Genomic DNA, 13482 nt, shown 5'->3' on the forward strand with positions numbered 1-13482 from the left:
TCTACCTCAGAAACTGAATACCTGTAGATGGAGATTGAATTTATCGAACCAATGTTTTAGATGTGGAACAGGAACTGGAATTTTTTTTCATTCTTCAAGGTCTTGTTTGAAGGTTCATTTTTGGGGGGGGGGTCACTGTTAGTAAATTTTTGCAATGAATCGTTAGAACGATTTTTCTGTTAAATCCTGAATGATTGTTGTCAGGAAATTTTGAAAGTGTTACTCCTAAATTATCGTTGGCAGATTCTCAATTAAAATGTGTTGAATTAGCTTTAGTAAAAGCAAGGAAATGTATCGTTGTAACATGGAAATCCGAAATTTCATTAACAATAAATAGATAGATTGCATGCTGAGGTTCAAAGTTGAATTCCTTTAGAAAAAAAATCACTTACAATTTGAGGGGTAAATATTCTTTATCCCTGCAAATTTGGAGCACGTATGCTAGAATTATAAGGCTAAAATTATAATCTACTTTAAAAATGTTTTTGAATTCTCCTGTCCTGTGAAGTTTTCCCTGAATGAATAATAATTTTATCCTCTTTGGGTTCCTTGAGTGTCATCCGATGCAAACCCAATCAATTATTATGCAGTTATGATGTTATGCATTTTAATTATGGGACTAGATTAGGTTTGGGGGGTTGGGGTGGGAGGGTCTAGAGCAAGGGTGTCAAACTCAAATTCACAGAGGGCCAAAATTAAAAACTTGGACTAAGTCGTGGGCCAAACTAAATATTTATTCAAAATTTTCAACAACATCTGCATGTTTTCTCTTCTTTCAACGTATGTAATGTTAAACTTTTTCTTATTAAAATAAATGTTTAATAATAGTTTTGGTTAAACTCTTTCCAGAAGAAGCATTAACAAATGAGAAATAAAATATTCAATAAATAATATTTCTCTATAGCCTTTAAGCTCCTTTTAAATGTATTTTTTTTCACAAGCCAACAAGTCAAAAAAATAACAACTTGCTTCAATGAAAATCCAATCTTTCAACTATGAACAGTCCAAAGTTAACCAAAGAAAATATTAATCCAAGCTTAGCTTGCTACACTGTGATTTACTCTGATGCATCTGGGTCTAAACCAGATACTTGGCATCTCTTCTTAGATGCAAGTTCATCAAACTCTGGGGTCAGAGTTTGCCTCCCACCTGTCTTGAAAGGTCCTGTTTTCTGTCTTTCGTTTGGCCATTTTTCGTAAGGGGTTTATTACATGTGAGTTAGGCGACAGGTCGCAGATGCAAATGAAAGTAAAGAGAGGAGGTGGGGGCGATTAACGGGCTGACGGGCCGGCGCCAACGCATTTGCAAAGCATTCTGGGATTTGTAGTATTCGCTGTGCATGCGCTATACTGGCGCGGCGGCCAGCGGGCCAGCTCTAATTCATATTTGATATGATCTTGCGGGCCAAATATAATTATATCATGGGCCAAATTTGGCCCGCGGGCCTGAGTTTGACATGTGTGGTCCTGAGGGTTTTAGTTTTTAGTTTTTATGTTTTATTTATGTATTTTCAGCATATATTTGTTAATATTGGTAACTTACCATTTATTGTTAGTTTATTATGATGGTACATATGGTGATTAACTAAAACATTCCAAAAGAAGGGTAAATCAAGTTATTGCAAGATACCTCTCATCCAAGATATTATCACATTCTGAGATTCATCAATAATCATTTCAAGGTGACGTAACAAAGGAATTTACATTTACAAGATCCCTTTCATGTTTTCAGGATTCCAAAAGCACAGCAGACCCACTGTGATGTATCTGAAATGTGGTCTTGGTTGTAAATGCAGTAATTCAGTAAGTTGTCACAGACAGTCATAAAATAAGATCAGAAAATCTGTTTGGTTGTGCTGATTGACAAGTAAATATGAGCTACTGAACTGGGCAGAACCCTGTTTCCTTTATGAAATAAAAAGAGAACACTGCTGGGAGCACTCAATGGATCAGGCTGCATCTGTGAAACAGAATTAATATTTCAACTTGAAGATTCTTCTTTAAAACTATGAGAGAAAGAAACTTAAGCCTCTTTCAGGTGGCCAGAATATCTGACTGTAAAGCCACCTATTCTACCCCAATGCGGCTGTCGGGTGGCCACCTGAAAGTGGAGAACTCGGCCAGGAGGAGCACTTACCTAACTCTCCTCCTGATGGTATATTCTCTGGCTCAGAGAATCCCCCGTTGCACCTGAAAGCAGCAGTGGGACTATGACCACAGTCCACAGGAGCCGTTATTCGCTCAGACGTGGCTCTCCTTCAGCTGGCACGTTCAGGTGACAGAATGGCGTCTTCTCCATGGCCACCTGAACGTCCCAGCAGTACTCCCCTAGTCACGTCTGCCAGCGCATTATCTGTGTCCAAGCACCTGAAAGCGGCTTTACTTTGAAAGAAGGGCTCAGGTCCATAATGTTTTTTATATATCTTAACCGCCTATGGATGCTGCTGACCTATGGAGTTCCTCCAGCAATTTTTGTGTATTTACTACCATCCCAGTGTTTGCAGACTTTCAGGTTTCACTTCAAGCAAGTTAGTCGCAAGTTGCAGAATGGGTGAGAGAGGGTGGAATGAACAAAGGGAATATCTATTATGTTTTTGACACAGCCGCTGCATTTCAGGAAAACATTCCCATTTGCCCAAATTACATGCTGGGAAAAAGCTCGGAACGGGAATGGCATCCCATACTGACATTTTACTTCCTTGATCCCTTGTCGTTTTCCTGTAATGTCTTCAGTATAAATTGAATTGCAGGTATTCTGTGAACAACGGGCTAATGGGTAGGATGTCGCCGCAGTGGCGTGACGAGTTCTACCTCTTTACTTTGAGCACTTCCGGTATGCTGTCTAAACTCGCGTAAGAAATGGAGATTTGGAGTTTTGGTCATTTGTGTGTGAGCGACCAATGGTGAGATGTTATATAATTTTCAGATCATTAAAATCATGCAAAGTTTATCCAAAAAAAAATCTGATAATCTGAAGCCATCCAATTAAAGTTAATGATGAAAGTTAGAGAGGGTGTAAGCAAACAAAAATCAAGACAAGCTTAAGTAACAGTTGCCCCATTCATATTGGCACTTTAACCCAGTAACTAACTGCCATCTGCAAGTTAACATGCCAGTGTAAATGCTCGTGAGCTGGCATGCAGGCATCAAATTGCCCCAGTGATGAACTGCTTAGGGAGAGTGTATCATCGCCAATTCATTTTGAATCGGTGTACCGGTTAACTCATTGTGAAAAGGACAGTGGGCATGCAGGACGTCACCGCTGGAGGATAGCCGCAGAGAACTCGCTGACATTGGTGGAGTGTGAACGCCAAAAATGCTGTCTTGAACTAGTTCGTTGAACCACCAGTTTACCTGTTCGCCAATGTGGAAACAGCTAGTGTCTCATACTCTGCATGTGGCAGACTTCTGGATTCAAATTAAATAAGCCAATCTGCAGATACTGCAGTCTAGTGCAAAAGTTCTGGAGAAACTCAGCAGATTGCACAGCATCCATAGAAAATAAAGGGCAATCAATGTGTTGGCCCTGAACATTCATGACAAAGGCCCAGGCCCAAAATATTGATGGGCTTGGACTTCCAATGGATTATGCATGACCTGCTGAGTTTCTCCAGCACTTTTGAGTATTGCATCCGGATTCAATATGAGACTCAGCAACTGCAAGTAACTTTTTTTTTGTTTGCTTGTATCAGAACATGTCAGATCTATTCTAGATTACTTATGCATAATATTAACTTTGCTAAAACATAAACATAAAATATTACAGCACAGTACCAGCCCTTCCACTCACAATGTGTAAACCTTCTTTCTTTGGCTTGGCTTCGCGGACGAAGATTTATGGAGGGGGTAAAAAGTCCACGTCAGCTGCAGGCTCGTTTGTGGCTGACAAGTCCGATGCGGGACAGGCAGACACGATTGCAGCGGTTGCAAGGGAAAATTGGTTGGTTGGGGTTGGGTGTTGGGTTTTTCCTCCTTTGCCTTTTGTCAGTGAGGTGGGCTCTGCAGTCTTCTTCAAAGGAGGTTGCTGCCCGCCAAACTGTGAGGCGCCAAGATGCACGGTTTGAGGCGTTATCAGCCCACTGGCGGTGGTCAATGTGGCAGGCACCAAGAGATTTCTTTAGGCAGTCCTTGTACCTTTTCTTTGGTGCACCTCTGTCACGGTGGCCAGTGGAGAGCTCGCCATATAACACGATCTTGGGAAGGCGATGGTCCTCCATTCTGGAGACGTGACCCACCAAGTGCAGCTGGATCTTCAGCAGCGTGGACTCGATGCTGTCGACCTCTGCCATCTCGAGTACTTCGACGTTAGGGATGAAAGCGCTCCAATGGATGTTGAGGATGGAGCGGAGACAACGCTGGTGGAAGTGTTCTAGGAGCCGTAGGTGGTGCCGGTAGAGGACCCATGATTCGGAGCCGAACAGGAGTGTGGGTATGACAACGGCTCTGTATACGCTTATCTTTGTGAGGTTTTTCAGTTGGTTGTTTTTCCAGACTCCTTTGTGTAGTCTTCCAAAGGCGCTATTTGCCTTGGCGAGTCTGTTGTCTATCTCATTGTCGATCCTTGCATCTGATGAAATGGTGCAGCCGAGATAGGTAAACTGGTTGACCGTTTTGAGTTTTGTGTGCCCGATGGAGATGTGGGGGGGCTGGTAGTCATGGTGGGGAGCTGGCTGATGGAGGACCTCAGTTTTCTTCAGGCTGACTTCCAGGCCAAACATTTTGGCAGTTTCCGCAAAGCAGGACGTCAAGCGCTGAAGAGCTGGCTCTGAATGGGCAACTAAAGCGGCATCATCTGCAAAGAGTAGTTCACGGACAAGTTTCTCTTGTGTCTTGGTGTGAGCTTGCAGGCGCCTCAGATTGAAGAGACTGCCATCCGTGCGGTACCTACTCCACAACAATCTAATCCTTCCCTACTTCACCTCAATTTTTCTTTAGAGCCTTTTGTATGTCCCTCCACCATCTAATACATTTCAGGCACTGTGTAGAAATCCTACCTCTGTTTTTCTCTCTCCATTCACACTGCCTGATTTGCTGCTGCTTTGACCTGCATTTCACAAATTTTACCAGTCTCTTTATTCCACTTTCTCGCTCTCCAGATTTTTCCCATTCATTTATCAGCAACACCTTAAACCCACAGCAACCTTCACTTCGCACTAACCTTCATTTGCCCTAATTTCATTTCCTCCATCCTTTCGGAAACATTGCCACTTGTCCCCAGTTTTAACTGAAGCCATTGGCCCTGTTTCTCATTCCATTCAGGCTACCTGTCTTCCTGAGTCCGTCCAGCATTTTCAATTTCCAACCTCCTACATTTTCCTTCATGAGGTCTCCTGAGTCCTCTCATGGTGACAGGAGTGAGAAAATGTGTCCCTGCTTTAAAGTAAAAGCACAGAAATGCTGGAGGTTAGAGCTCCAGTGACCAGCTCTTGTATCCAGAGCTGTCTGTAAGGAGTTTGTACATTCTCAATGTGCCTTGTGTGGGATACCTCCGGGTGCTCTAGTTTCCACCTACTGTTCAAAATGTACCAGTGTGTAAGGCAATTGGATTCAATTGGGTGGCATGGGCTCGTGAGCAGGAAGGGCCTGTTACCATGCTGTATGTCTGAAATAACTCAATCTGTTTTGCAGTGTCCATAAGAGGTAAAGATATATTACCAGGGTTTCAGGCCTGAGCCCTTCCTCAATGTATCAGTTAAAAAAGAAAACAGGTGTCTGCATTAAATGGCTGGGGAAAATGGAAGAATGGGAGGTGGAAGAGGTCAGACCAACAGACAAAAGGTAGTAATTGGATATGATAAGAGGACAGGAGAGAAGAACGGTGAGAATTGATTGCAGGCGGGGGGAGGTTTGCTCTGTGAAAGGAGACAGAGTCAGAGGTGGAGGAAAGGAGACATAGGGAATAATGGGGGGGGGGGCATCCTAACGAAAACTCGAAAAGTCGATGCTAATGCCATCTGGTTGGAGTGGTCTCCATCTGGCAGTGCATGAGACCAAGGTCAGACATGTCAGAAAAGGAATGGGGTGAGCTGTTTTAAAGGCTCATTTGGAAGACAACATTCCACTTAGATCACTGCCTAGATGGTGCACTCAAATTTCTAGAGTGGTACTTGAACCTACAACCTTCTGAATCAGCGGCAAGCTAGCCAATTGTGAGCAGTGTTCCTCCAGCAGTGCTCTATGTGAAATAAGACACAGAAGTGGAGGCCCGTCATTTTGGCTGATTTCATGATTATGACTCAGAACAAATGTAATTCCTCTAAAATCACTGTAAGTCGAGAAAAGCCAATTTCACATGTTTGGCATTCAAGCAGTAGGGATAGGCACCTGAACAGGTATTGGCCGTTTATATTGTGGCAGATTATGTTGTGTTTGTATTGTTTTTGGAAGATAAATTGGGGCAAGTTTTTTTAGTCTAGGTCACATACAAACACTTCAAAACAGATCTCATTTAAAATACTGGAGCCCTGCTCAAGCAAGAGAGTCCGGCTCCACGAGCCTTTGCAAAAGCTTTGGAGAGTGCCCAAGAGACTTCACTGATGGATTGTTGTTTCGAAAAGCAACAGATGGAAGAGATTGGAGGAGTAATTCAGAGCCACAGGCTGTCTGGAGTGCAGCTTGCTGTTCTAAGAGAGTCATGTGGTTTTGCAAGCAGAGAGAGTTCAACGGCTTTTTCTCTGCGAGAGAGAGAGAATTCAGTTCTGTAGTTCTACAGTCAGCAGCAGCAGCTGGGACTGGAACAGGACAAGCTGGCAAGCTTGTGGAAAACCCCATTTGGAAGACAGGTTGTGAGTGCTTAGTTCAGCTTGTGGTTCATACAAGAGGAGAGGACTGGCTGCCTAATGTTTCACTTGAAATAAGGGAAACAGAAAGGAACTCTGTGGTGACCTGAAAGAAAGAGGTTATCATCTGGAAAACCCTGATGGGGCAAGTTTCTTTGGCAAGACACTGAAGTGGCTGATTAAAAGGGATCAGTTTGTGTCCAGGTGCAACAAATCTCTCTCTGAAAACTGACAAAAACCTTCTTGAGTGGTAACCATTTACCTTTCAAGCACCAAAGCCTGGTGAACTTCATACATGTTAAATTCTGTACGTAGTATAAGAATTGCCTGCAACCAGTGAACTTGGAGGAATGAGAAGTGAGATTGGACAGTGAATCAAAGAACTTTTCTGAACTTACACACACATTACATACATGTGCGCTTAGAATTAGAAGGGAGTTAGGTTAGTTAAGTTAATAGTAATAAGTTAAAGTGTGATCCTGTTTTCATATTTACAGATAATTAAAAGCAACTTTTGTTTAAGTAACCATTTGTCTTGGTGAATATCTATTGCTGTTGGATGTTAGGGTCCTCTGGGCTCGTAACAATATTCCTTAGAAATTATCAACTTCCCATGAAAGACCTCCACTGTTATTGATCCAATTAAACAAGCAATGATATTGTGAAATATGATGCAAAGATTCAAGAAACAATGAAACATTTAAACATATTAATGGCTCCCATTGTCTAATTAAAATAAAACATAATATTACTGCAAAAAAAAATGCAAAGATGTCTACAAGCTGCCAAGTCAAATGAAACAAGTGGTGACCTTCACTGTCAAGATTCAAGATTCAAGATCCATTTTATTGTCATTGTAATAAATCAATGTCATATTATATGAAATTACTTTTGTCTGCTGTAAGACAGACAGGTTCACCATCGGCAGAAATTGCCTGAAGTGCCTCTTACAGTCAGAGAAAGAGAAGTAAAAGAGAGTCCCCCCCTAAAGTCACCAAGTTTCCACAGATTTGTCCAGTCCAAACCATTGGCAATGCGAGCTCCAGATCTGAAACTCCGATACAATCAGGAACCCTTCAGTGCCTTTGGCACCCCCTCACATCTCGGTTTCAATACCTGGTACCCCTTCAGCCAGTTTTGAGCCATCTCCAGCAGTCCGTTGCCTGGTGCGATTCTCCCAACAACAGTCTCCAGCAGCCTACAGCCTCCATGGGTTCATCGCCTCGAGCCGCCAGTAGCCCGCCGCATGCATTGGTCTTTCAGCTGCAGAGCCCCCCTCACTGGTCCACCATCATGGTCACCAACCCAATGGGTCATCTCCTTCTCAGACAGGGGGATGATTTCCCCATTTACTTGTATCCTGCACCAGTCCTCCGCATCCCTGGAGTCTGCAACCCCTCATGGCTGATGCCAATCAAAGGTGCCGCCATCTTGTGTGCAGATCGCATGGTCACAGCATTTTAAATAAAACTACTGTCAGCTCCTTGAATGGGCTATTCAAAGCCTGCGTGGAGCTGATGACAGTTAACTGGGCAGTTCGACCCTGCGGGAGCACTGTATCTCCACTCCTTGCTCACCGCAGATCCACATCAGTAGCAGCACTGCCGTAACAGCATCTCCACCAGTGCCATCATATAGTGTATAACCAGTAGTTGGCCAGGAATCGAATAGCATGAGTGAGACACGATTTTCCTCATCAGATTGGACTTCTGGTGTTCTTTTACTTCATCTGTCCTGCTGGGACAGGTTATATCTGTTCTTCACCTCCTGTAGGCTACATAGACACCAATCCTCGGGACAAATGACTTCTTCACAATCCACCTGAGCTGCCACTTTCATGAAACTATGCCCCATTAAACCTTGGTTTCCCCAATCTACAACACTGTGCTATGGGATTAAATACTGTAAGGCAGCAGCATATTGATGAATATGTGGATACTTGCTCCCTGATGTTTCATAGACATAAAGATATATTTGGACTCCATGGGTTGAAATCACCATTATATTACCTATAAAGTTTAATCTTAATGCTTAAATTGACTTTGTGTGAGAAAGAATCTCATTAGATCAATAATTACCAGAGACTATATATCATTTCCATCTCCGAATGGTAGGCATCATTCACTGTGGCCACATGATCAAGCTAAAATTAATAATCAAAATTATTTAGCAGATATGATTCAGAAATTTGCCACAGGCACAATATTTAACATTAACAAAATTGTTTTAATAATAGACAAAGTGTAGTGGGTTGTGTGTGAGTGCAACAAAAGAACTGAGACAGCAGGATGTGAGCTCATTTAGCACAACTGATTTACTTTGAAGATCACACTGCAGCCTTTAAGGCCACCTGGAGCCCACCCCTCGCGTACTGGAACTCACTTCACGTTGGCATAAGCGCATATGCAGACTTCCAGTCTGTACCAGAAGAGAATGTCCCGCTCGTGACGCGACTTCCCCACTGATCACGCGTGACACGCGGGGCCAATTCGCCACTGCAATTATGTGCATCACCACACAATAATTATTTGCTACAACTTTTGTCTGAGCTTTGGACAAATGAGTTGTGTAGGACTCGCCTCAATTTTGATGGTAAAATTAATCTGAGCATTAAAAAATTCATCTTATCTACACCTACGAATTATGTGTCAGATAATTACCAGAGGTTAAAAATACCCAAAAATTATCTGATTTAATAGCAGAGAAACTGCACACAGTCGCTCAATTCTTAAACAAAAAAATCTAAATCTTACTTATTATTTCAAGTGATAATTCTTTCATAAGAAATATTGACTTTTTTTATTCTCTTAATTATTTTTCTTCCCATTGTGCAGGTTTGGTCGATCGCATCCACCAAAATTCTTGTCTGCAGAATTTTTCCAAGTACTGCTCTTTAAATGGTCACAATGATGAAGTGACAAAGGCCCAATGTCAATGAATCCTCCAGCTTCCCTCTTGTCTTGAAAGGGATCTACTGTTCCTTGCAGGTGGAAACAACACGTTCACTTAACGACACATTTCCTTGCTGCCGCAATCACCTCTCTATTTTATCTGAAGTTTTTTATGTGCGATTTAGCCAGATTCTGTTCCATTAGGCATGAGTTCAAATTTTCATTAAAATGAAATGAATGCAAGCATTCCAGATAATTTGTTCCCACCAAATCAAATTTTCATGTAATTTATTCATGTTCTCCCACTTTTCTCACCTTCTGTTTAGTCTAATAATTGAAGGAAAATTGCAATGTAAAGAGGGAATAAAATATGTCTGGTCTTGCTTCAAAGATCCCAGCATTTCTATTTCTCTACATTATGTGCCAATTAATACAAAAGCAAAATGTGCGGCAATATCTGCAGTTTTGTTCGGCTGACCAAGCCATGTCTAGGAGCAAGAGGTTCTTGCAGAAAAAGATGTTGGGGTGGGGGGGGGGGGGGGGGGGAGGGAGGTGGGTAATGGTTTTGTTAAAAAAAATAAAATTGAAAGCCCTCTGGAATGGAGACTGTGACATCAGATGGCCTTCGATCTGCTGGAGACTAAGCTAAGAGGAAGGTATCATTTATGATATTAAATAAATGTGAAATTTGATCATGTCATTTTCCCATTAAAAAATGAAATTCCTTAGGTCATTTTTTTGTCTACCTAAATCTTGTCAGTAGAAGATCAAGAACAAAGTATGCTGCAAACATTTCTGACAATTCACCAATGCATTCATCACAAATAGCAAGAGATCGTCAGACTGTATAACCAATTGTCATATCTAATGCAAGTGAAGCATTTTAGCTTTATCTTCAAACTTATTGAAAATGGATGTTCAAATAGGAACCAAATTATCTTTCCTCAGAAGACTAATTACCTATCTATTTTATGAACAATCTGGAAATACAGGACACTGAATTGGTTTGATAGGAATGTTCTAAAATTTGGGAAGGCCTTTGAAACGTCCTGAGCAATTTCACAAGCATAAAGCATTTTTAGAGGGTTTTGTGTATGTAATACCACATACCATCTATTCCAAGTTGAGCAAATGTTCAAAACATGATTTATTCTTCACCTTAAATGTCTAAAATGTATATTTTGTTATGAAAGATCATTTTGGAGCACCCTTTTTGAGAAGGTGGATTAAGAAATGATCCATTAATGTTTATGTATTTCAATCATGATATTGTCACATATCTTTGTCCCCAATGGTATTTCCTAATGTAATTCCAAAATTAGTTTAGCAGAGACTTCACCAGAGCTCTGTTGTTTTGTCATTACATTGTGAAAAATCTAAATAAATGCTTGACAACAGTCAACTGCCATAAAAGTTTAAATTGATATATTTAACAATTTTTTCAGTTTTAATCCATTTTGAGGTCAAAAGTATTTTATATTAGAATAACAAAAGGTATTTACATCATGGATTCCAATTTTAAAAAAATAATTGAAACACATAACTTCTGTTATTTTGCAAACTTGAACAAAATTATTGCGCAAACCTGTGCAATATGTTATGGAGAATTAATTCTTGTGTTTCACCCAGTATTTTCCAAGCTGGGACTGGATTTCAAAAGCTTTAACAAACTTGTAGTCCTTCACTTAAATAGTAACAAACTTGTAGTCCTTCACATAAATAGTCTCACATTCACAAACTAAATACTGGCAAGCATATTCTCCTTGGGGGTACTAGAAGTGAACCTGATCCTGCTGGCACCTGGTATCTCCACACGCATGCGACTGCTGTTGGCACTTCAGTCGTAAATGTGCATCCAAGTCCCTGCCGATTTTCTTTCTCCCTCGTTCAGCTCTGATAGCTGTGATTTTAATCAATTTTGTCAAAGAAGAATCCCATGAGAATGTGGGACTTCAGGCTTAAACTTCACCAAATGATGTTCTCACATGACCAAAGAATAGTAAAATTGCATTGGCTGAAAAATTACTATTGCACCAAAATTTATTTGTCTCCCAATAGTTCAGAATTTCATATAAAAGGCCATTTTTATGTTTCTAATCCTGCACAAGCTCAGATAAGTCCATTTATAAATGACTAGGCCATCAGTGAGGTATTGTACGATACCACTGAATAACCTTGCCGGAAAAGTAATGTTTAAAGCTAATTAATACACAAATCAGAACTTTTCTGCAATAGCATAATCTGATCTTTGCAGGTCTCATTAGGATTGCTTACCATTTGTGTTTCATCACCAGTTAATTTAACTAGTAGAGCTACTTTTATCACCTATAAAACTTGTTTGTGTACTGCTGGTCAAAAGACTGAAAAGAAGATCAAAGTACCGTTGTGACCGTGTTCATCAAGGTCTCTTTCTGCTGTCACTTTGTAGCAACTGTATATTGTACAGTAATATACATATGGCAGAATGTAAATCACAATATATAACCAGACAACATTTCCCAAAGTTCAAAGCTTAAAGTTCCAAGTTAAAATTTATTGTCAGAGTACATACATGACATCACAGATGTCACAGATCTGAGTATCTTTTATCTTGCCAACCAGGCAAAATTTCTACTTATCGGTAACTGTGAACTGTACTCAACAAAGAAATGATATGCATACAAAAGAAAGAACTGCTCTCTTCTTAGCTTTCTTACAGTTGAACCAAAAATTCCATTCACTTAGCACAAATGAAAGATTTCTTCATTAAGGACCAAATATTAATAGAAATTTGTGTACAACATGACAGAGACAAAAGCTGTTTATTCAGTTCCCAGAAAAAGAGATGTTCACATTTCCAGTAGAAAGTGGCCCTTTAACAATCTCATCAACATTTCACCAGATAATCAAAAAGCCAGTATTCCCAAATGAAAGAAACCATGGAAAATTTTGTCAGGAATTTGGATTTGGACTGAAAACTACTTTGCATACTCTATTATTTTGTACTCTACTTAACAAGATACCCACTCAGCATGAATCCAAATCAAGTTATTTGTTCGTTAATAGTGCATTATCAATAATATCCAAAGCTTGATGTGAAGGCAAGACATTGGTTCAGAAAACCAATGAATCTATGTGCTCATTTAGCCTGCAAACTCCTGCATTAAATAAATGATATGATCTCTTTCACTTGACTCAAGCATGTCCTGACATCCATAGAGTACAACCACCAGAAAATTTACTAGCATTGATTACAAGACACTGCCTGCAATGTACAGAGGAGAGAAACTTCAGAATAACTTTTGATCTTGATTTGAAGGAAGCTAGACTTTTTCTTACAGTTCATGGCTGGAACTCCCCTGCAATAGATCACAGATTTGTGTAACCTCTAACTATTGATAACCTTATATGTTGCTTCTTGGAGAACTGGCAGTGGGATCTATAACTCATGGTAGCTGAGGCCTTTGGGTATGAAATCTATTTCTCATTTCCCATGGCTGCTCATGCATTTCATTCCAGATATTGCAGCAAATACTGAGGGGCGACCATGCACAAAGGCAATAGATGGGAAAATTACAGTACTCAAAATTACAATCATATGGCCTCCAATTGCAGGGCCACTGCAGATATTTGTAAAAAGTGTCTGAGTAACTATTTAAATCTATTTAAATATTTCAACTCTATGAATAGATGGCTTTGAAACTCGCTCCCTGCAATGCTCCAATTTCAATTGCAAGCACAAGGCAAGAGTAATATCATGGATGATGTCAATCACCTCTTGTGCCCTCTGTGTCCCAAAGTTGTACATGTGCTGTTGAAAAATGCAGTCAGAAA

Source organism: Narcine bancroftii, chromosome 4 (genome assembly GCF_036971445.1).
Source record: "Narcine bancroftii isolate sNarBan1 chromosome 4, sNarBan1.hap1, whole genome shotgun sequence".
In the NCBI taxonomy this organism is placed as follows: domain Eukaryota; kingdom Metazoa; phylum Chordata; class Chondrichthyes; order Torpediniformes; family Narcinidae; genus Narcine; species Narcine bancroftii.